General features: G+C 43.4%; 1 pseudogene; it reads left to right on the forward strand.

Annotated features, from left to right (window-relative positions):
* The first annotated feature begins 585 nt into the window (after positions 1 to 585).
* Positions 586 to 11,239, forward strand: LOC146697464 (uncharacterized; annotated as a pseudogene).
* The last annotated feature ends 10,166 nt before the right edge of the window (positions 11,240 to 21,405 follow it).

Genomic DNA, 21,405 nt, shown 5'->3' on the forward strand with positions numbered 1-21,405 from the left:
TATTTATGTCATCTGTGCAATTGTACTTAAAGCTAAATGTCACTTCATCATTAATTGATTTGAATCTTTCATTTGTTTATGTAGTTTGGTTATACTTACCATTGTGTGTTCCTTTGGACAGGTCCTATGTGTAAAACAGGTATGTGGGAAGGGCCACCCCAGTACTTCCTGATTCTACAGGATATGATGTCACTGATCATGTCAATTGGGTGTAACCAAATGAAGGGGTGTTTATTTTGTGTAAAATTGTTTATTTCATTTAAAATAACCTCATGAGTCAGATTAGGTGAAGAGTGACTTTTCAAACTGTTTCGTTGGGTGAATGAGTTTGTTAAGTGGAAAAATGATTTTATTCCTGTTTCTTTGTCTAGACGGTGTTATTTAGTCTACCCTGTTTTCCCAATGGTAGAGGTTAATGAGATCCAGGTGTGAGTGGAATTCTATATAAAGCAGGTGAGATTTTGACTCACAGCTTCTGATGTTTTTGAGAGAATTGTTGAAAGGCGACGCCAGAAAATAAAGAACACCTAAAAGAAACTTGAACGGTCTGCAGATGCTGCCTTCCTATCACCTTTCATGCTGCTTATGCTATGCTACCTCACCTGCCTGCCCTCCGGCCTCACTCACCACCTTGGACACAGCGGAACTCAGGTCTGCCAGCCTTTCCACTACACCCCTGGACTACCACCGCCTCTCCCTCAAAGCGAGGTTCATGCCGGTCACCAGTAAGCGATATCAGTCAGTTCCACCTCTGCTAGGATACCCCGCACCTGCCGCCTTCCTAACCCTGTTCTCTTTTTTTCCCCAGACGCAACCGCTCCGTTCACCCCCCACTGACCCCCAGCTACTTCGTTAGCAACTCCTTGTCACGAATTCACTTGTTGACTAAATAATAAACACTGCAAAACGTTTGAGCCGTCTCTGTTTGTGGTTATCTGCAATCGAGGCCATTGTGACAGTTACCAGCTCTCAGCTACTTAGAAAAGATCCTGGTGTTATTTGTCTCTCAGAAACAGTTCATAACTTCCCTTCAACTCATGTCACCTAAAAGGTAAACCTGCTTCTTCATCACCTGTTCAACTATGATGATTCAGTAAGGACATCTCCTGGTTTCATCTTCATGTTTCCCTCTCACCACATATCCAAACCGACATGACCAGCAGCTTTTACAGCTGTGGCTCCAGCAAACATCAGGTGATACTAATAATTAATATTAAATAAATTCTAACAACAGCTGATCAAGCTTAAAAGTGTTGCTGTTGTTTAGGGTGACCTCCGCTGGTTTCCTCTTTCTGGCGCAAAGTGAGCGATAAACAAGAGAGAAAAGCTGATCAGCTGATCATTGATCATGATTGAAGTAGCAACAGGAGAAGGAGGGGGAGAGAATGAGAGAAGACGAAGCAGCTGACAGCGTAAAGACGCAGAATAACTCCAGCTTTGTTTCATTCTAGCTGAAGTACGGGACAATCGCGTTCGTTTTCGGCTCAATACGAAACGTGTAATATTTACTCTGAATATGGGATGGTTGGTAACTCTAATAACTAACCTTATGAATAAAATAACGTTCACTATCAGTAACATCATAGCACCCACCCAGCTGTATATAAACTCCATGCTAGCTAGTAAGCAGTACGAGTTAACTGACTGTAAAATGTCAGCACAACGAAAATAAACTACACCTAAACTTGGTTTATATCTGACCCAGATAGACTGCTTAATGTTTATACTGTTAAACCCTCCCCCCCCAAAAAACAAACAAAAACAAAACAAAACCCATCGGCCCATAAAAATGAAAAATCACCGTATGCTCAATGGCTAGTCCAGCTATGGTCGCGCCATCAGTTAACCCTTCCTTCCCAACCCGACCCCTGACCTAGAGTAAGCAATGCATGCAGTGTGTAGCTGCTGCACCACAGTCCCATTCCACAATGAAACTCACAGTTCTACGACAACAAGGAAGAAAAACTCACATGTTTAAGACAGAGCTATTAAAACAAACTAACACTAACATTTTTACTAAAGTGTGACTCAGCCAGTACATAGGTATTTTAGGTATTCTTGCCTGAACTGGCCTGATGCAATTGGTGCAACCTCAATGCTTTTGCAATTTGCAACCAATTTTCCACATTTCTAAAACTGTACTGCATAACTATATAAATCATTACTAAGATTTTAGAGTCATGGACCCATTGTTTAAACTAGACCTTGGGTAGCTTACCTTTACTATGCCAACCATTCTTTATAATTGCTCTTTGACATGTGAACATCGTATGCAACACCATGACAGCTTGAAAAAGGAGGAACTCAGTTTCAAAACTATTTTACAAGGACAGAATTGTTTTCAGCATGTTTTGGGGCTCAAGGATAGAGACAATGTGATGTGGCGAGAAATACTGTTATCGTTTTGTTTCCTTGAAAAAAAAAAAGACTACAAACTCTGAAGGGTACCTTTAGGGTGATTTGAGAGTGAGCTGTGTGTGTCACACAGCCATCTCTGTATCTGGTGGAGAATATTCACTACTGAAAAATTTAACAAATATATCAGGCTGTCCTTTGATTACGTGTGCCATTAACTGCCTGATTATACATGAACCCCATGAAGAAACATGATTGTTTGCATAAATAATATTTATACAAACCTTCCACTGAGAGACGATTTTTTTTGTTATGCTTCACCAGCACCCCTGAATGACTTCTTGTGGATGCTGTGCACAAAGCACTATTCTTTCTCCCTGCTTGATTACATGTTAATATATTCCAGAAGTTAAAAGTTCTGAGTGCAAAATGATAGATTTTCTTTTATCCTGCAACCCCACCACAGTGACTGAGGCAGCACTTTGCTACACCCCCAGAGTAAACGTATTCCTTTGGTCACACTTCGAGTCTCGGAAGCAAAGCAGAGGTTTAAAAGTAGAGCGCAAAAAGGATTCCCAAACATCTCTGACAAACAAACCTATCCCCTCCAGACGTGAACCTCCACCATGCTGTGAACCTTGTTAGAATAAAGACATCGCCAATCCAGCTGCGAACCTGTGATAGATGCTTAGGTAATTCCTAATTTCAGCTCACATTGTGTGACCAACAACTATGGAAAGAAAACAAGCATTCCACGAAACACTGAGGTTCATATTTTACTTTGTTGGTTTTTAGCATCATTCATCGTCTAGAGTTCATGACCTGTGAATGTTTGGCATTAGTGTTTCTGGGTGGTTAGTTCTTAAGGCTATGACAGGATTCAGAAAATAGGGTTAGGGACAGTCGGGAAAAGAATGAACTAAACTGCAATATAGTCTTCAATAACAGAAATGGTTTAAGAAGTAAACAATTGTTAGATATTTAGGTATGATAATTTAAGCCCCCTGATACAATACGCAACTGAGGCTAACAACTCTGTGATTCAATTACAGCTACTATTAGCATACCAACATGCTTACAATTGCTTTGCTAACATAAGAAAGCCTGTGTTGGTGAAAAAAATCCCCCAAAAATGTGGCAAAAAAAAAATCGGAAGACCACCAAGAACCCCTCACAGAACAGACAAGACAAATGACATGAAAAATGGCAGGAATATCATGACAGAGAGTCAAGGGAGAAGGTGTGAGAGTCGCTAGGAGAGGAAGCAGCAACTGTAAGCTGATTATCCACCACACGCTCAGAAGGATATCAGCAGAACCAACCATCTGATGTGGACTCCCATTTGGATCAGCTGATCTGCTGGTAGCTGGCTGAGCTCAACACAGTATGCTGCCTGAAGTAACAATATGTTCAGCTGTTAAAAGCCAGATGTTTTTTCTTCTTATCTGAAACTGTATTTCAGCTGTGCAACCTTTTGAGACCTGAATGCAGATAGGAAAAATACTGTAAGCACCTGAAATCAAACTGCAAATCCATACTGTTGTAATGTGTAAAAAAAGTAGTTTATATATCGTTCCAAACACATCACTTTAGAGGTATCTTTAGAAAAACTGGATTCATTTGCAATAAGAGATGGTGCAAGCAGGTTTTAACATAGCAGCAATCTAATCAGCATAAACACAGAGCTACCTCCCATATATATTAATTCAGTAACACAAAAAAGAAAACAATAGCAGACCGCAGAAAAACAGAGCCTAAAGTGTGTCATCACTGAGAAAAGGCCACGAGGTTACTGGTGTACTTACAGATACCAAGTTAAAGGTCAAACTGTTAATCCGAAGTAAAAAGTCATACTACATGTTAACTGTCTATGACCACAGACTCATACAGGAACGCAAATGAGTTTTATTTGTACAGAAGCCTGCCACATATCCTTGGTTGCAGCATTCAAACATGTTCTGAAATATGCTAACATAGGTTTCAAAAATGTTCACTGATGAAGACTCCCAACCAAGGCGGAGGGCTGAATGAAGGTTAGGTTTTGCAGTATAAGTAGAGAGCAAGGGAAAAGGGAAGAGAAAAGACTTAGCTGTGACCTGTTTTTGATGGACACTTTTTGCCTCAAGCTAAATGAGAATACTTTATTTCTGGTGAAGGATTAAAGGAAACCTGAAGGAGAAGTGAGTCTGGTCTCATGCAGTTTGTGCAACTGACACATGAATGTGAAGCAAACTGCTAATGAAAAAAGTTATATATTCCACATGAATTACACAAGCTGTATTTTAAAATCACGGTGATGCAACTCTACCCTTAATTGTGTCTCCAGTCACGTTGGACTATGATGAGCTGATTCTCTTTAAGGAATCTTTGTTAATCACCACCAACACGGCATGACTGTGGGATTAATTTTGTCTGTTAATTTAAGTGTTGATTTCGTCAGCCAGAGCTGTTTTTTTTTTTTTTTTAATGAAAATGAGACAAAAAAGTAGCTGCTGAAATGCATGTCGCTTTGAGACATTAAGCATCATACTTAAAGTTGTGATAAAAAAAGACTTCTACAGAGAGCAAGATAGGGCAAGAACATTTTGGTACATGGCTACGTGGTGGCAGATTTCTTTTCTGATGTATTAATCACATATTTTAATCATGTCACTTTACTATAGAAAGATCACTCCTGACACAAATTGTATGCATGCATGTAGAATGTTAATGTTATATTTTTTAAGGATGGGGCTGATGGTATAGCCCCCCTCGTGAGCAGTGTTGGTCAAGTTACTTGAAAAAAGTAATCAGTAACTAATTACTGATTACTCCCCCCAAAAAGTAATCCCATTACTTTACTGATTACTTATTTTCAAAAGTAATTAATTACTTAGTTACTTAGTTACTTAGTTACTTTTTAAAAACACGATTTACAACCTGAAGAGGTGATAAAGTGATAGATCTTTCAGCCCAATTCTACTTTTTCTACATAATCCATCATACAAAATGTAATCAAATGGAAAAGTCTCTTTTTTAAACTTGTTTTATCAGTTTTAATCTTTTAACTTTATGCATCAAGCAAAACATTTAATTATATGCAACATTCTCTGACTTGAATAAATTAGTTTAACATTTAAACCTATTTTCTACACATTCCAGCACATAAAATAAAATATTTTTTGTGTTTTCACTCACTCTTTCAAACAGATGCAAGTAAAACACAGCAGAAAATAAATAAAGTCAAAGACTCAGCGGTCCTTTTGCTCTATTTTCACCTGTAAAGCAGGAGCAGGGTAGGCGGAGGGTTACCCTGGTGCAGGTGTGCTGCGGTCAGTTGAAGAATCCGCGCGAGTGTCTCTGTGAGTTTCCCATCACGTCGTAGCTACTCGGTGCTTGCTTGGAAGTTTAGGGGTTTTTTTCGCTGTAAAAAGAAGTTTTCTTCCCACGCACGATGGACGCTAATGTTTTTGTCACTTTTTATGGAATCAAACTCAAAGTAAGGTCAGTACTTCCACACTTTAAACGCTGCACGCTCATACTCTCTCCCGCACTCGATATATTATCCATTGTTGATCTGCACACAGCTGCTGTCACCAACGTCGCACTTGCTTAGGTCACTGTCATGAGACATTCTCGCAAAAAAAATCACGGTTTTAGTAACGCAGTGTTCCTACGGGAAAGTAACGGTAATCTAATTACCGATTTTGCAATAGTAATCCCTTACTTTACTCGTTACTTGAACAAAGTAATCAGATTACAGTAACGCGTTACAAGTAACGCGTTACTGCCCATCTCTGCTCGTGAGAGCGGCCAACATGTAAGAGTTTGTGGAATGTCTTTGTCTGTCTCTGTACATGACGTGCAAGGTTGGCGGCTACAATTCAGAGATTATCCTAGTATTCTGGCTGGGATGCTTCTTTCCACATTGCAATGTGTTTATTAAACAATTTCAAAATGCTCACTGGTACAGTGTGTTGCAGGTTATTGGTAAAATTTCCATAACAATGGCATGCAAGAAAATTAAGCATAACTGGTGTTTAAAACAATGAATCATGGAAATATATCTGGCTAACTGGTGGAGATATCGTCTGAATTTCAGGAGCGGGACCACTCCTCCTTCACGCCCCTTCTTACCTCAGACTATAAATGCCCCCTTCTCCAATGCCCGTTGTTCTCATTTCCATGACAGTGGACAGCTTGGAAAGTCGGCATAGGGGCAGCGAGGGGTGGCATCCCAAGTTGCATCTTCCGAGAGGAAGATCCCACTAAAGCTACAAGTCAACCTACTGGAAATATACCCCCAGGGATTCCCGAGAGGGGGGGTGGAAGGGAATCGCACCGGATGGATCAAAGAAATAAGACATTTGGCAATGGTAATATGACAGCGACAGCGGAATGCATATGCGGCAAGATATGCAAGAACCGACATGGCGTGCGGATCCACCAGGCCAAAATGAAGTATGAGCAGAAGGTGTTGGCATCACAGCACGCAGGAAGCACACCTGGTGAGACGAAGGAGGAACCAGGCCCAGAATCACCCCACAGTGCCCGGAGCCTCCAGGTGATGCAGGCCCCCGAAGCTCACAAGTCATCAGAACACCGTCGCGGAAAGTGGCCTCAAGCTAGCAAGGAGAAGGAGTGGCTCCAGTTCGACGAAGACGTTGATACCATCCTGCAAGCAACTGCCAAAGGACAAGTTGAACAATGCCTAAAGACAATGACAACAATGATAGGTTTGGACAAGAGGAGAAGCGGACAGCGAAGCCTCTACACCATGAACAACAGAGCCAACAAGATATATCAGCTAAGTCGGCGAGTGAGAAGGAGAGGGGACCCCTTGCATAATTACGTAGCATAATCCACAAGAGGTTAATGACCTTAAGGCGAGCTGAGTGGCACAGGAGGAGAAAGAAGGAGAGGGCCAGGAGGCGAGCCGCATTCCTAGCGAATCCTTTTGGGTTTACAAAACAGCTGCTAGGAGAGAAGTGCAGTGGGTATCTTGTCTGCTCTAAAGCAGAGGTCGACCACTACCTTAAGGAGACCTACAGTAACGAAAGTAGAGAGCAAGATCTTGGTCCCTGTCACGCCCTGATCGATCCATCTGCACCAGAGCAGGAATTCGATGGGGAGGAGCCCAGCTGGAAGGAGATCCAGGAGGCGGTAAAGAGAGCAAGCTCTGCTCCAGGGCCCAGTGGAGTACCTTGCAAAGTTTATAAGAACTGTCCGAGGCTACGGACTAGACTCTGGAGAATCATGAGGGTGATTTGGAGGAGGGGTAAGGTAGCAAACCAGTGAAGACAAGCGGAGGGGGTGTGGATCCCAAAGGAGGAGAAGAACATCGAGCAGTTCCGAACCATCTCGTTGCTGTGTTGAATGGAAGATTTTCTTTAGATTTTTCTTTAGCATCGTCGCTAAGTGACTGACAGAACATCTTCTGAAGAACTCTTACATCGATAACTCAGTCCAGAAAGGAGGGATCCCGAAGGTTCCAGGGTGCCTGGAGCATACGGATGTGGTCACACAGCTCATTAGGGAAGCCAGGGAGAACAGAGGGGACCTGGCAGTACTATGAACCATCTTCAACGTATGCTGCTCGGTTGTTTGTTAATTGCCCCTTGGGGATAAATAAAGTATTCTGATTCTGTTGGCTTGACCTTGCAAATGCCTACGGATCTGTACCCCACAAGCTGGTAGAACAGGCACTGAACCGGTATTACATCCCAGAAAAGTTCAGGAATCTTATCCTGGATTACTACGCCGACTTCCACCTGAGAGTCTCTTCCGGAACAACAACTTCCGACTGGCTTGAGAAGGGGATTATCACTGGATGCACGATCTCGCCCATCCTTTTCGCTCTTGCTATGAACATGTTGGTCAAATCTGCAGAAGTCCAGTGTAGAGGGCCACTCACCAAGTCTGGAGTCAGGCAGCCACCCATCAGAGCTTTCATGGACGACCTGACGGTGACAACTACGTCTGTTCCAGGGTGCAGGTGGATACTGAAGGGTCTTGATGAAATGATTTCTTGGGCACGCATGAGGTTCAAGCCCACCAAGTCGAGGTCGCTTGTGCTGAAGAAACTTAATGAGGCGCCCGTGAAGAGCATAGGTAAGGTATTTAACCACAGCCTGAAAGATGCAGCCTCCAACGAAGACCTGGAGACCTGGCTCTCATCAGTGGATAAATTTGGCCTTCCTTGCAAGTTTAAGGCCTGGATTTATCTGCATGGAATTCTGCCCCGGATTTTGTGGCCCCTCTTAGTCTATGAAGTTCCCATCTCAACAGCGGAAGGATTCGAGATGAGGATCAGCAGGTTTCTGCGCAGGTGGCTGGGACTGCCACGAAGCCTGAGTAGCATTGCTCTGTATGGTCATAACAACAAGCTGAAGCTCCTCTTTAGCAGCCTAAGCGAGGAGTTCATGGTGAGCCGGTCCAGGGAGCTGCTCCAATATCGGGAGTCCAGTGACCCCCAGGTTTCCCTGGCTGCTGAGGCTGTAGACATTGCAGTATCAAGGCTGCAGCAAAGGGTGATAGTGGGTACAGTGGCCCAGGGAAGAGCGGGTTTAGGTAGCAGTAGAACACCTAACTATGACAAGGCACTGGGGTCAGCGGGGGAGCTGGCCCCAGGGAGGGGTCACTTGCCCCTCCCTTCCTTCCCTCCCCATCTCCAGCTGCCTCCCTCTTCCCGCTCCACCACAACCACCCACACATGCAGGACCTTGGAGTAGGGGTATGTCACCAGGGTGCAGAGGAGGCTACCCCCCCCCCCGTCCCCTTCTGGCTGCCTCTGCCTCAATTTTATCCCACAACTTAGACATTCACATTACTCACATTACACATACATATAGGATCTTGGCGGTGGGCACGATACACGGAGTCCAAATTACCATCAGGGTGTACACCTCACCCCTGGCGTCGTTGCCCACCTCTCAATGTTAAATACACATAGACATTGAGGGCTAGCAGGAGGGACCATGCGCTTACCTGCTGCTCTCTGGCAGGTAGCTCCATGCCCTCCTGGGTTTTAAATGCACCTTAGAACACACATGCATCAACACTACAATGAGCGGGTGGAGGGAGGTTTGGAGTCTTCTCTCACCCCCATTCTCTGCGACCTGCTGGAGCGGGGGGGCTAGGAGGAGGGGTTGGCCGTCCGACTGCGGTCTGGAGTGTGGGGCCTCCCTGCTGCTGCGGAGTCGGGGCGGTCTGCCTCCCCCCACCGCAGGGAAAAGGGTAACACCACCTGGGTCTGGGTGCAGTTCCCCCCTCCAGGGGCAAGGGTACCTAGACCCGGTTTGTAGAGTACGCTTGGGGAGTGTGATCGTGTGTACAGCGTCTCTTTATGTCTGTCTCCACGTTGGTTGAGTGTGGAGTAAGTGCATATGAGAGCGTGAGGGTGGGAATGGATGTTTGTATATGTGTGTGCCTGTATTTCTGTGTCTATATGTCAGGTTGGGTGTTAGGCGCCACCTCTCTGGGGACATCTTAGGCCCTCCAAGGTTTGGAGGCCTATCTCCCCCTACCACCACTTCCCCTGCCAGTGGCGGACTCCCTCAGACATCGGTGCGTTGGTGGTTCTTTGTGTCCGGGGATGGGCGTCCAGGTACACACCGGCTCACTCCTTGGCGGCCACTTATCGGGGCCTGGAGCCTGGGGCTCGCTCGGGCCACTTCGGAGGTGGGGTGCCCCCGGCCGCTCGGCCTGGGGCTCGGTCACTCAGGCACGGCTGGCTGCCGGCGGAGCTCACGGGCGCGTCACTGCAATTCCCCCTGGCTTCTGCTCCGCGGCTGCTGAGTGAGCCCCTCATCTGGGACTCTCCTCAGCTCTTTCTGGGACAGTGGCGCGGCTGCCCCTCTGTTGGTCTTCCTTGGTCTCTTGTGTTCTGGGGGCCTCTGGATGTCTGGAGTTTTGATCTCCTCCATACCTGCTTCATGCCGTGGAGGACGGGGCTGTGGCCCCCCCACACCCTCTAGCAGATCATTGCATGAAGGAACCTTTTAAAAAAAACAAAAACAAAAAAAAAACAAGCGCGTCCATGCTCACAGGTGTACACACGGGTGATCACACCCACAAACTACACCCTTTTTGGCTCCTACCTCAAAGCACACTGTGTTCTGTTGATCTTATGTGCTGCACAATAATGTTTAATATTTAGTATTTACTGTCATATTCCCATATATCATTGTGATGTTCTTTATTCTATTACTCTTGTTCTCTTCTGCTTGTTTTCTTTTTTCTTTCTTAGCAGGTGATCCAGGTGATTGATATATGCATTTTTTTTCCTGCTCATTCTGTTGTTTTTTGTTTTTTGCCCTTCTCCCCCGTCCCTTTTCTCAGCTGTTTCTCTTTCCCTCTTTCTTTCTCCCCTTCTTTCCCCCAGTCAAGTCTGTCCCGTATTCAGTAAGTGAAAATAAAATAAACATTAAAAGGTGAATCAAATGGACCATTACGGCAAGGCTGGGATGGTCAATTTGGTAAAGTAAATCCGTTGGGCATCTTTCTTTGCCTTTAGACAACAATTCTGATGGCAAAAGAGCCAAACGGGGCAGGCAAAAAAAAAAAAAAAAAAAAAGACAAGGCACAGGGGAAAGAGAGGTGGTCGCTGATCCTGGAGGAGGTGCGAGCAGGAGTTGAGGAGAAGCAAACCAGTCAAATGGTACAATTGAGGCTGCAGGGGGCTTGGACAAGATGGGAGCAAGCTATAGAGCGCAAGGTCACATAGAATGAACTGTGGAAAGCAGAACCCCAGCGGATAAAATTCCTGATTCAGGCAGTATATGATGTGCTACCAAGTCCATTGAATGGAGTCACTTGGGGGAAAGTGGAGACACCAGGCTGTCTTCTCTGGCAGAAGAGAGGAACCCTGGAGCACATTTTAACCCTCTGCGTCAAAATCACATGACCAATTTAAGACGACAACTCAGAGTCTCCATTTAAACTTAGGTCGAAAGTGCGGACTTCAAACTATATACCAGTTTTTGAATTGTGTCGATGGGCCACGTAAAAGCAAAGTTATGATAAGAAATACACGCAATGCTTTTTTCCGAATAAAACAGTGTTGTTTACAGCGGGAAGAATGGTAAAAACGGCATTTTCTACGGACAGCGCTAGCAAACACTCTCCACTTGCGAGTGGTGAAAGAGCTCACTCCACTTGAGTTTGCTTTTGCTTTCTCGTTGTACACAGACATTCTCTGCACCGCCTTTCCCTCCCGAAGACAAGAGTTCGACTCCTACCCGTCCATTGTACTCGATCTCGCATTGTGATTCGGCAGCACCGGCTTCTATCAGTACCAAATCCAGTTTGCTTCTCAGGCAGCTGCTCGCCTTTGGCAGTTTAACCAAGACACTTTCTGGGGCAGTCTCGATCAGGAACTCTACCGTCGCATCTCTGCCGCTCGTTCTTCTCTCTCCTGCAAGTCGTGCTGTGCCCCATCACATCCTGCTTCCGCCTGCATCGTCCCAGCCCAAAACAAGAGTCAGCCCTCACGCCGTCCTTCCATTCTTACCCGTTCGACCCCGGCTCCAGTACCAGGAATTCCCAAACCCACGACTTCCACTTCCTTCATGCCTTAGCAACAAGGTTTAGACAAGTGGGGCAGGCCCGTCATGCACCTAGGAGGCCGCTCCATCTGCAATAACTTTAACGACTCCGGCTGTTCTATGTCTCAATGCTGCTATCTCCACTCTTGCTGCTTTTGCGGCAGCAGCCATTCCCGCCCTGCATTCCCCCACAACCCCACTGAACCATGCCATTTTTCTCATTATACTTGCCAGCAGAGGTGTGTGACTCTCCTAAGCTGACATCACGAGTGCCTTAATGTCTCGCCAATCCACCCCGATTTCTGGTGCCCATTCAGAGTCATCTTGAGGCCTTTTAGTTCACAGTCAGGCCGACCTTCGGTTATAAAAGCAGCCCCAAGCTCTTCGACTCACTCCCCGACACTCCATGTTAGATCCTCCAACAACCATAAACTGCCTTTTTGGTCCATCTCTAGATGATTTCCTGGTCGCCTCCCCTCCCTCGTCTCTGCCAGCCCACGGGCTATCCACTCCGACATCCGTCTGCTCCAGAACGGCTCTCCACCGTCGGAAGAGCAAACAGCGGGACCTTTAACGTCCCTTGAGTCCTCGGCACCAAACGTTTCCAGGCCTCTCTGCCCATTGAATAGCTCTATTGCATCACTTGTCCCACGTGCTCCAAACATCAGCTGCTCTCCCCTTCGGGTCATTCGTACCGTGCTACACACATAATCCCATAATTCCTCCCTGCTCCTTTTATCTCCCACCTGCTTCACTCGCAGTGTCACTCCTCGACTCTATCACGCTCAATAGCGCTCCGGAGCCAAACCCCGTCTCTGGCAACTCCTGCTTGATAACTGGAACGGCATCTCTTCTCTTACGACGATCGGCCGTCACACACCGGTGACATTCAGCTCTACACAGGCGTCGCCCTTTCTGCTGGCTTCGGGGGCTATTAAGACAGAACGTGGTTTCTCCTCAGCCGGGCCTCCCGAGTTTCACCATTATATCCACGAGCGGTTCCTGCCTTCTTCTATCCGGCAGTCATCGCGGCCTTCTGTGGGGCCACGAATGGTCAAGAAGATCAGTCCTCTTTCACTCCGACCATCTCCCCGTAGTCGACATAATCAACAAGACCGTAGCAACTCTCCTTCCATTATGCCCTCCATGCGGTGACCCACAAATCCATATTCTTGGCCTCCATGCAGAGGCCGCTCCGACTCCGGTTCCTCCACTTTCAGCCACAACATTCGAAATCTAAACCCTAGCATCGCGGAACCCAGCAGTGTCTCCAAGTAGCAATAATAAATAGTCTTGCAGCAAGCACATCGTCCACCTATGGGACCGCTTGGAACGCGTCCCGTTCGTTCCATAGTAACTTCAATATTTCCTTCCCGTCATTCGACATTGTAACCGTTACAGCTTAATACCTTATGCCTTCCGGTTTCCGTGCATCAAAATTCCCACGATAAAGACATACCTCAGCTGCATCAACTTCTTTGCCAAACTGCTCACCGAATCCGGCCACCCTGTAACCAGATCATGGTTTCTTTCACGCATTTGTCAAGTGCTCTCGTCTTCTGGGATTCCTCCAAATCTCTTCTCTAGCCATTCCCTCCGCATCGGCGCCACGACTTCTGCCTTTCGCAAGGAAACCCCGACCACATAACCAGCTCCTCAGCCGCTTATCATCCTAAGCCTACTGTTATACATTCGTAACAATCGCTAAGACCTCTGAAAACGCCCAGTCTTCACTTCCACAGGGGATGCCTTCTTTGGGGATCTACCTAGCCCGGGAGCCGTCGCCAGTCCCCTTTGAGGCCTTCCCCAAACCGCCGCACCAGTTCATACTTCCTCATCCCTCTTCGCTTATCGTTCTGAGGATGTGGTCCCAGCTAGTGAAATTACATGGCCTCACTTTACTTATCACCACATCATAATGTAATAATGATATGACGTGCAACAGGAGCCATTATAATTGTATGTTCGGATAGCACAGTGGCATAGTAGTTAGCACTGTTGCCTCACAGCAAGGTCCTGAGTTCAATTCCACCATCAGGCCGGGGTCTTTCTGTGTGAAGTTTGCATGTTCTCCCTGTGTTTGCATGAGTTCTCTCTGGGTACTCCGACTTCCTTTCACAGCCCAAAGACATTCACTTTCGAGAAGCAGCACATCATGTCATGATTTCAGAAACAGCTGAGAAAGAAATTCACTGACATCTATAAGTCTGGAAAGTGTTACAAAGAAATTTCTAAGGCTTTGGAATGCAGTGAACTATGCTGAGAGATTATCCACAAATGAAGGAATCTTGAAACAGTCGTGAACCTTCCCAGGAGTGGCTGACCTACTCCCCTAGCACATAGAGACTCATCTAAGAGCTCAAAAGTACCCAGAACAACACTTAAATAACTGCAGGCCTCAATTAAGGTCAGCGTTCATAATTCAACAATATAATATAGCTGGGGGAAACAAGACACTACTGACACTGTCTCCATTTCACTTAATAGCAAATGTGTATAACTAGTCCTGTCCTTTTACTTAGTCTTTCTCTCTTAGCATCTGTATCTATAACCCAGTGGGCTCCTTCCCCCCGGCACCTGATGAAAGCTTTTGGGTTTCTTTTTCTTCTGGTTTTGGATTTATTTATTTTTTTCTTCTGTTTACATATTAATAATCTCATTTTGGTAATTTAGTGTGCTTTGAGTCCTACATTTGGATCTTTAATTATAGGAACTATGACACTGGATTTTTAAATCAACAAAATCCCATACAGTATGCATGCTCCCTTCTGTTGTATTTAGCATGTCAGCATAGATGTCAGTTTTTGACCTCGTGATTTGACTGTAACTCTGTTTCACTAATGCAGGTCAAGGTGAACACTTGAGATAAATGCCTAGTGTGATTGTTTTGTTGTTTTATATACATCCAGCCAAGCAAGCAAGCCAGCCAGCCAGCCTTAAGTTTCTTGTGCAGCAAAAATAAAGCTTCACACAACAAACTCAGTCAGCTTTTTTTATTTGTACAAGAGGAAAACAAGCAGCTTCATTCTTTTCTAATGAAAAGAAAGGCACCTTCACTTCATCTCCAGTCTGGCTTTTATACGAGCAAATACAAACCAAGTTTTTCCCTAATAGATTGAAATCACAGAGACCGAAGAGACTCGTTTTTGAAATATTGCTATCACCTCTTATTACATAGTGTATTTCCTCAGAAAAAGATAAAGCATTGAAGCAGTTTCTTTCCAACAGAGTAGCTGAGGCAGAGTGGAAATAATTTAACTCAAAGCAAACAGGAACATTTCCGTGCTGATAAATGGATGCAAGATGGAACCCACTTGGATCTTAAATTCTCATCCCAGAAAGAAGCAATATCAGGGAAGATACATTTCAAACATAAAGGGAGACAGCAGAGTGCTCTCGTCATGTTTGATCATCTTTTACTTTTCTTCTCTGAAATTTTCATTTGGCTGGATGAATAAACATAAGGGGAGGAAAATTGTCTAGTCTGTGCATTCATCCTGTCACGTCTTTCTGGGTGCTGCTGGAAATAATGACTGCAACTTTGAAAAGTTGATAATGGCAATTTGAAAGGATGTCAAACCATTAAAGGAACTCTAAAGCACATGCAGGCTTGATGGGAAAAGCCATATATTCAGTGGTTTTATGACTAATAGTGAAATACTGAGGCATCTTATATGCCCATTTGACACACCTGGTTGGCATCAAAGGTGCAGCACTCGATTGGCTTTGCTCATATTTGAGTGGAAGAATGTTTAGTGTTAAAGTTGAAAATTTTGAGTCCACCTCAGCCCCCCTTTCTTGTGGGGTGCCCCAGGGCTCAACCCTTGGCCCTCTTCTTATTTCATTATACCTGCTCCTTTTGGGGTCTATTTTTAGAAAACATGAAATATCCTTTCACTGCTACGCAGACGACTGACAAATTTATTTGCCTTTTGCACCAAATGGCCCAGACTCCATCCATATCCTTTTGAACTGCCTTGAAGATGTCAAAGCTTGGATGGCTCTGAACTTTTTGAGTTTCAATGAGAGTAAAACGGAGGCGATTGTATTTAGACCTAATAATATTTCATGCAACCTGCTCGTAAATTGTGGTTGGCTAGGGTCTTGTATCAAACAGCATGTGACAAACTTGGGAGTCATTATGGACTCAGATTTTAAATTGAACAAACATATTAGTTCGGTGTTGCAAAAAAGCTTTTTGCAGCTGAGGCAAATAGCAAAGCTGAAGCCAGTTTTGTCAAGACCGGACATGGAGAAGGTATTACATGCCTTTATTTCAACACGGCTTGACTACTGTAATGCACTTTATGTTGGAGTCAGCCAAGGGTCTCTTGCTCATCTTCAGCTCGTGCTGAAGATGAGCAAGATGAGCTGCTGCCCGCCTCTTAACTGGTACCCAAAGGCATGGACATGTAACACCTATCCTGTCTTCTCTTCATTGGCTTCCTGTTCATCACAGAATTAATTTCAAAGTCCTAACACTGGTTTATAAATGCCTTAATGGTCTTGCTCCCCCATACCTTTCTGAGTTACATCAGCCTTATATTCCTTCACGGACCCTCAGATCAGCTGACCAGCTGCTGTTGGTTGTCCTAAAATCAAGGCTGAAACGTAGAGGAGGACGAGCCTTTTCAATTATGGCCCCAAAACTTTGGAATACGCTGCCTTTAAATATTAGACAGGCATCTTCGTTTCCTGTTTTTAAAATGCTTTTGTACAGCACTTTGGGCAAACCTTTTGTTTTTAAATGTGCTATATAAATAAATTGGATTTTGGATTTTTGGAAGATGTTAAGCCTTTAAAGAGACTGACAAACGAACACAGTGGGTTCATCAAACTATGAGAGCACAACACTTTCACAAAGTTGTCTGCTCACTTTCGAGTTCTAGGCTTATACCCAGGAGAAGAAAAAGCTCTTTCCAGAAATTATTTTCACCAGGGACTTTTAAGGACATGCCTGCAATCTTGCGAACAAGCATTGGTCATATGATAGCCATGGACTGAGATTGTAGAATGGCATTTGTTGGTGTCCATGCACCTACACAGCTTAAAAAGTCATGTCCCTTAATTTAAATTATCAGGTTTGATACCTAGTGTACAAATCATTAGCAACATAATCTCTGACAGGATAGTGAGAGAATGGTCTTCAAAGCATTTTGTGACATCACAGTGGCTTGTCCAATGGAAAAATAGGGCTTTTGATACATGAAATATTAATAAAATCTCACTCATAGTAATGTAAAATGAAACTGGTAAAAAGGCACAGTAAAGAGGCTATTTCCAGGAGATCACATTATTCAGTTCTTTTCAAGCTGTGTTTCTTTGGCTGTTAATACAGTCAATAGCTGTGTGTTTCATTAATAGCATTGGTTGTACGGAGCTTTAAATATATTAAAGTTTGCGTACTATCACTCAAACATTAATCCTGAACAAACAGAAAATTCTACATTAAAAAAAAAAAACTTCCTTTGTTCTTAGTAATTTTACATATTCTAAATTTGTTTAATCAAATTGACAGATATTTTCTTATTGTTTTAGACTCTTCTCTGTAAGGTGACCTTGAGCGTTTTGAAAGGCGCCTAAAATCAAATCTATTTCTTCAGTTCTGAAAGGTGATGGGGATTGAGGCATTTGGCGCAGCGTGGGGTTATCACATCGGAGGTGTTCCTGAGAGTCGCTGACCCACCTTGTCATCATGTAAGTCATTGGGGTTCTGTGAACCAAAGTGTGAGCTTCTGTTGTTTCATCAAGCCCCATGTTGGAAGCCTTATTTCAGACATTTAACTTAAAACCCATTCAGAAACCCTGTTTACTTCAAGAAAGGATAAGTGCAAAATGGTAACCAATTACTGGTTCAAGCACTCAGTGCCTCCCTCTATTCTTTGTGATTCAAACCTTTTCATCCTCGCTTTCACTGACCATTCAAAACAACTGAAAACACATTAGCCTTTAGATGGGGCCAGATGTGTCTTGGTATTAACCATACACTACAGTGAATGTTTATATGCAGTCTACACAGCCTGCAAACTACAATAAATGGATGGAAATTCAGCCTGAATATCAGACCAGCGACAGCAAAGATAAAGACTGTTCAAAACCATACTGATATCTGGATACTGGATGAATACAAACAACATGAATTACATGCTATGAGCTTCAAACTGTTATACCCTGCTTTTCTAATGACCCTTTACCAATTTGAATTTTCGCTATTCATGTCAATTCATCAGAATGCTTCTACATTTAGCACATACAACAGAAATTCATAGGATCAATATGAGAGGCAGAAATACTCTAAACCTGTTTGTGTGTGTGCTAAGCATTGGGTTCACGTCTAGTAAACATCATCTATGTACTCAGCATGAATCCCTGCATCACTCACTTTGATTTACAATTTCACATTCTGTGTTTTGCACACTGAAACATTTCCTCAGCATCTAGCTTGCCTGAATTTCAAACAAGCGCTCAGCAGAGATAATCCCATCACTTAATCAACATTACCAAACACTTTTAACCACGTGCACTTTTTCATTCTGAGCTGCTGCTCAGCAATAAGAAGGGTTCTTCTACCAAAGCAGGTTTTACACATCTGTGTCTTTACATCTTTCTGGCAATATATAAAGAGCTTATGAAAGGCTTCCTGTAGAGGCTTCAACACTAAATCAGGACTAAGAACACATCAGTAGAAAACACAGTAGTTTAATCAAGTGTAAATGTGTCATAGCAAAGCCCATTCCCCTCTTAGAACGCTTGCCAAACACAAGAGAAACTATCCTCTAACCCACTGTTCCAACTGACAGTGCACATCCTCTAAACACTGCGAGTGGAGCTTTGAGGACACAAACTGGATAAATCCTGTCTCTGTACTTGCTGTCGCTCCGGGCCAGTGGAGATTTTCTTGGGAGCGTTCAGGGCTCGGCCACAATGCATTGTGGGGGGGTGCTGGTGAGTCACGGTTGTGTGGAAGTGCTGATAGAGACGAAGAACAGCTTCCTTAATGTCAGCTGTAATACCTAGGCAGACTTGTTGGGCCTAATCGAGTGTGGCACTTCCCAAAGCACCAAAAGGAACAAGAACTACAAGTGTGGATCAGTATTTGTTTGTTACTGCTCATGGGCCCTGGACCAGATTTAACAGCAGTTCTGTTGGTAAGTTTCTTTTATGAGAGTAAAAAAAATCCATTGGAAGCTCAAAAACAATACCTTGCTGAGCAAGAAGGACCCTTCCAATGTGATTTAAAGCCTGTGGGCATAACCTTCTGCCCTACTGAGTATGAGAGTGAAAACCTAACCAAGCGTGAAGAGGCTGTCTTGTCCACTCACATACTGACACATTGCTGATTCATAGACAGCCATGGATTTTTTTTTTGTTTTAAATCTTCAGGTTTGAATACTTGACACACCAACAAGCAGTGAAAAGATAGAAAAGGATTTTTAGCATTTCATGACATGAAGGAAAAAGAGAAGAGATGAAATAAAGTGTGAAAGGTTTTAGGTGCTGGTCTGGTTCATTTCTTTTAACTGGATTGATCCACGGCGAGAGACTGTTTCAGTATTTGCTTTTCTTTGGACATTTCAGAGAAGAACACATTTATAGTGAGAGAAACAGCAAATTGGATTCTTGAGGAGGTGAAGTTGAGCATCTGTGCCTGTCTGTTTCTACTAGTGGCATAAGCAACTTTGCCACTGCATATAACATTTCAAATGTTCAAACAGCTAGTAAATGTATTCCCAAAAGAGCATTGGTTGCATGTTCACTCAATAGTCAAACATTTTAGAACTATTTGTCTTTTCTACTTTTTTCCATAGACCTCAAGCAATAAATCCTACTCTCCTGCACCACCACTAAATCTGACATTTGTGACTTATATGTAGAAAAGCCACAAATAATATAACATGTTAGCACGCTACATAAAACATCTGTAGAGAGTCTGGACTGTTTAAGTGCTAAATTTAAAAAAACCAAAAAAAACCAAACTTCTTTTGCTTTATGATCTTGTGTTGTGAAGCAGATCTTTTGTTTTGCCAACATACTGATCTGTGCATTCCTCACTGCATTCAGCTACATACGCTACAATGCTCTCCTTACGCTTGGTTGTTTTTCATTTAGGGTGAACAAATGTTCTGCCTCAACATACTACTAGACTTGAACCACAAAGGGATGAGAATCTGAAGCACTCGTAGTCACAGAGGCACTTTTGCATCATTGTGAAGCTCAAACTGAGGCAGAATCTCATCCATTCTTAGAACAAATCACCAAGGCATGAGCTGAGTAATAGTTTCCCCATATAGACCAGTTGTTTGAGGGAGAAATGAAAGAGAAGAGCAGTTTTCATACATGCACTGCAGTTTTTGCAGACATTTAGATGACAAAGATGTGTGTAAGAGTGCAAATATCCAACTCAGTCACACTGGATATTGTACTAAAAAGGCAAGAAGGCTTAATTGTTGTTCTTAAGTGTGTCTGTAATTTTTCATTGTGTCTGAGTGTGACTCGTGCATGCAAGTCCCTAAATGGAGGACAAGAAACTTCTCCAAAAAAGTTAAGTCCAGTTGCCTTCATTTGACACTTAGATTAGATGGGGATAATTACAACAAAAACATCTTCCAGATAAACATCAGCTTTGTGGATATTTTTTTTAAAACCATGTCTGGATGCTGTTGTTACTCGTGTAAATCAAATACAGCCTCAGAACAGTTAGACTAAAGACTATTAATCTGTCAGTCAGTCTTGACAGTTGATTTAAACATACATTCATAATCCTCCATGTGGTTTTCAGTGGTTGAAACATGCTCATTTACATGTCATTTGTCACACTCGAGATTTTTAAACAAAAGATTATTCCATCAGCGCTAAGATGTTAGGAGATAAAACTGAACTGACTCTTAGATTCCTAAGATGAGGAGCTGACAGCCTAAATGTGAGTCTTTCTAAACTGTTGTCAAGTTAGAAAATCAGTTTTCACTATTAATGCATCAAATTTCCTCTTAAACTGTAACAGAGCTAATTCAAAACCTTGTCATGAGATTGTGGTTGTGACTTAAGACATCAGTGATTGACATGATAGATAATGGATCCAGATTAAGAACACTGTCAGTAATCTGCTCTAAATGTTTTTCTTAATTCTCTCTAGAGCTGATGTAGTGGACACAAAGCTTCATTCATTGACTGGATGGCCTCAATGTTTTTGCTTTAGGAAAAAGAGAGATAAGCTCAGAGTATTAAGTTGGATTTTCTAAATAAGGGTTCATGCGCTAGTTCCAAATCACTTGTTCACATTTTTTTTTAGTTCTTATGCAACAATAATATAAAATATAAATTCTTAAAATGTTTGTAGCTGCCTATAAAATCACAGCAATTTTATTTTCTGTATTGCACATCCTCCCATTACATCATCAGCTGAGCATTAAACTACCCATTTCTAACAAGTCTCATGTGTCCAAAAAATAAATAAATAAATAAAAATTAAAATATAGACCATTCAGTGTACCATATCAAGCTGAGCCTCCTTACCCTTTCTGCTTCC

The sequence above is a fragment of the Copadichromis virginalis genome, linkage group LG12 (genome assembly GCF_057382275.1).
Source record: "Copadichromis virginalis isolate Kocher_CV1m ecotype Utaka linkage group LG12, C_Virginalis_male_GT1.1, whole genome shotgun sequence".
NCBI classification, from domain to species: domain Eukaryota; kingdom Metazoa; phylum Chordata; class Actinopteri; order Cichliformes; family Cichlidae; genus Copadichromis; species Copadichromis virginalis.